The following is a 3463-nucleotide window of genomic DNA, read 5'->3' as shown; positions in this document are numbered from 1 at the left end:
CGCTCCCCCGGCCTAGGCTCGGCGCTTGCTGGGGCGGGCCGCCGGCTCCACACCTCCCGCCACCGTCAATCAAAACGAATGTGCAGGTTTCTTCAGCGCTCACTGCACATCAGACATTATTCTAAGTGCTTTATACCTGTGAACGGATGTAATCCTCATAACAACGCTGTATACACTTCGCCCCGTCTTACAGGTCTGGACACTGAGGCACTGAGAATTTGGGTAAGGTGCAAAGTTCACAGAGATAGCAAGTTGGTGGGTCCAAAGTTGTTACTGAGCCACAGCACTGTACTACCTGGGAGAGAAAAATGCTCTGTGGAAGGAAGAAAGGAAGGAGGGATTCGGCTCCCTCTCAGCAGTGTAAGGGGAGGGATCATTTCTAGCCAGGGCTAATAATGATCAGGAGTGGTCTTTGTTCTGGATGTTGAAGAAAAATAGGATTTCAACAGGCAGAGATGAAATGCAGGAGGACTGGAATGAGCCCAGATAAGAGAGGTAGAAAAGAATGGCGTGGCAGGGCAGCCAGACAGACAGGAACATCTCCTGGATGTGAAAACCACTGGCACTTTCTGGTTTAATTTCAGAGCTGGATGGCTGCAGGAGCCTCTCATTCACCATTCCTCCCTTTTCCATTCTCCCCTCTTTAATCCACTTCATGTTCTGTTGCCTGTTTCATTATCTCAATCCACTTTCATCCTCTCAATACCCTGTTCAAAGTATTTTTTTCAGAAAATTATCAAAATAGAGAATTTGGTAAGTAAATTAGGATGTATCCACTATACAATGGAGTATTATGAGGCTAGTTTTATAAAGGATAAGATAGATTTTTATATAGCTATATGAAAAATGTCCTCAAGGGCTCAGTCCGTTAAGCGTCTGTGTTTGGCTCACGTCATGATCCCGGGGATTGAGCCCTGCTGCATCAGGCTCCCTAGTCAGCAGGGAGTCTGCTTCTCTCTCTGCCCCTCCCCCTGCTCATGCTCTCTCTCTCTCTCTCTCTCTCTCTCTCTCTTGCAAAAATAAAATCGGAGGAAAAAAAAGTGTCCTCAATATATTGTAGAGGAAAAGCTGGTTATACACCAACCTGAAGCCCTTTTATCTGATGCTGTTGGACCTGATGGTTTAGTTGTTACTTGAAAAAATCAATTAAAATGCAGAATTATAAACCATTATACAGTATACAGTTTTGTTTATTTTAAGAAAAGTAAGTTTATGGGCGCCTGGGTGGCTCAGTGGGTTGAGCGTCTGCCTTCGGCTCAGGTCATGATCCTGGTGTCCTGAGATGAATCCTGCATCAAGCTCTCCACTCACCTGGGAGCCTGCCTCTCCTCCCTCTGCCTTCCCGCCCCCACCCCTCTCCCCGCCGGCTTGTGCTCTCTGGTTCTATCTCTCTGTCAAATAAATAAATGAAATCTTAAAAAAAAAAAAAGTGAGTTTATGGTATATTATAAGCCACTCTGTTTTCTTTAAACTTAAGACTTGTAAATGTAAATTGCTTCATCAATCTTTTGAGGTAGCCTCAGGCTTTTTCTGTGATTATGGGGCCAGTGGTTGAAGTGTTTCTTAGAGTGATTTGTACTTCTTGCATTTAACAAATCACCCATAATTTCTTTAAATGTTTCTTTAAAGGGGAGCAATAACTGGAAGGCACTTGTGAAGCGATCCGAAGGCAAAGTTCTAGGTGTATTTCTTCCAATCACAGAATTCTCATCTATACCTAATTTAACAAGTTTTTAGCAATTTGCTTTTAACAAGCCTTTCCAAAGCATTCAACTTAGTTTTCACAGAAACATCTTTCTTTATGCTCACATAATATTATAAATTTTCCAAAATTTAATTAAATTACGATAGCACATTTCACTGACATAAGAGAGTGGAATAAACCCAACTGACATTTGGTAATCAGGTAGCTCAACTGGCAAGAACAGAACTACCCAAAAGCTTTCAAAAGTAGCCTCCTAACCATGTTTAGCATGCTGTGGGCATCGGTAAGTACACTTTAAAGTTTTTGTTTTTGTTTTTGTAATTTCTACAACCAATATGGGGCTTGAACTCATGACCCTGAGATCAGGCGTTGCATGCTCCACTGACTGAGCCAGCCCAGCGCCCTTTTTTAGAATTGGGAGAATAGGTTAAATAGGAACAAAGAAAGTTGCTATTTATTTTTGCAAAAAGTATATATGTTGTGGTGATGGTTGTACCACTCTATATTTACTAAAAATCATTGGATCATACACATGAAATGGGTGAATTTCATTGTATGTAAAACCTACCAGAATAAAGCTGTTCTTAAAACATCATGTATTCACGTATTTCTAGATTTTCACTGAATTTCTAATTTTCCTTGAATGGCTAAAGCACTGACAAAAAAACCCCACAGAATTCTCACTATTCACTTTTTCTTTTTTAAAGATTTTATTTATTTGTCAGAGAGAGAGAGAGGTATCACAAGCAAGGGGAGTGACAGACAGAGGGAGAAGCAGGCTCCCCACTGAGCAAGGAGCTTGATACGGGACTCGATCCCAGGACCCTGAGATCATGACCTGAGCCGAAGGCAGACATTTAACCAACTGAGCCACCCAGGTGTCCCACTTTTTTTTTTGGAACACTTCACCAATCTGCGAGTCATCCTTGTGTAGGGGCCATGTCATCTCCTCCATTTTGTTCCAATTTTAGTATTCGTACTGCTTTTACTTTTTTTTTTAGGATTATTTATTTATTTATTTGCGAGAGAGGGAGAGAGCACACATGCACGCAAGCAGGGGAAGGGGCAGAGGGAGGAGGAGAGAAGCGGACTCCGGACTGAGTATACTGATCATGGAGCCTGACTCGGAGCTCCATGTCACGACTGAGATCATGACCTGAGCTGAAACCAAGAGTCAGCAGCCGCTTAACTGACTGAGCTGTCCAGGCGCCCCACCACTTTTTACTTTTTATACTTTCGTATGGTTTGAATTTTTACAACGAAAGATATATAACGTTTATTTTATTTTTCCCCAAGCTTTTTTCCCCCAGTTTTATTGATATAATTGACATACAACATTGTATTAGCTTAAGGTGTACAACATAATGATTTGACATATGTATAGATACATAACTTTTTATAATCAGAGAAATTTAAGATATGCATATATCAAATGTAATATACATTAAAAATTATTGTACTTTTTGGGCGCCTGGGTGGCTCAGTTGGTTGAGTGACTGCCTTTGCTCAGGTCATGATCCTGGAGTCCCAGGATCAAGTCCCGCATCAGGCTCCTGCTCAGCAGGGAGTCTGCTTCTCCCTCTGACCCTCCCCCCTCTCATGTGCTCTCTCTCTCTCTCTCATTCTCGCTCTCTCAAATAAATAAATAAATAAAATCTTTAAAAAAATTACTGTACTTTTTGTTTAAGATAATGAAATAAAGCTTCCTTATAGACCCTGCTTCTTCCAATACCTAAGAAAGTTAAAATTTCGTCCGCA

General features: G+C 41.4%; 1 pseudogene; it reads right to left on the bottom strand.

The window, feature by feature from the left end:
* Positions 1 to 2594: 2594 nt before the first annotated feature.
* Positions 2595 to 2694, bottom strand: LOC114224326 (U6 spliceosomal RNA; annotated as a pseudogene).
* Between the last annotated feature and the right edge of the window lie 769 nt (positions 2695 to 3463).

Source organism: Eumetopias jubatus, unplaced genomic scaffold, assembly GCF_037043125.1.
Source record: "Eumetopias jubatus isolate StellerSeaLion01/CBP00866 unplaced genomic scaffold, mEumJub1_p1.0 scaffold_4, whole genome shotgun sequence".
NCBI classification, from domain to species: Eukaryota; Metazoa; Chordata; class Mammalia; order Carnivora; family Otariidae; genus Eumetopias; species Eumetopias jubatus.
The sequence above is the reverse complement of the archived record's forward strand: the minus strand, read 5'-3'. Positions and strand labels throughout refer to the sequence as shown.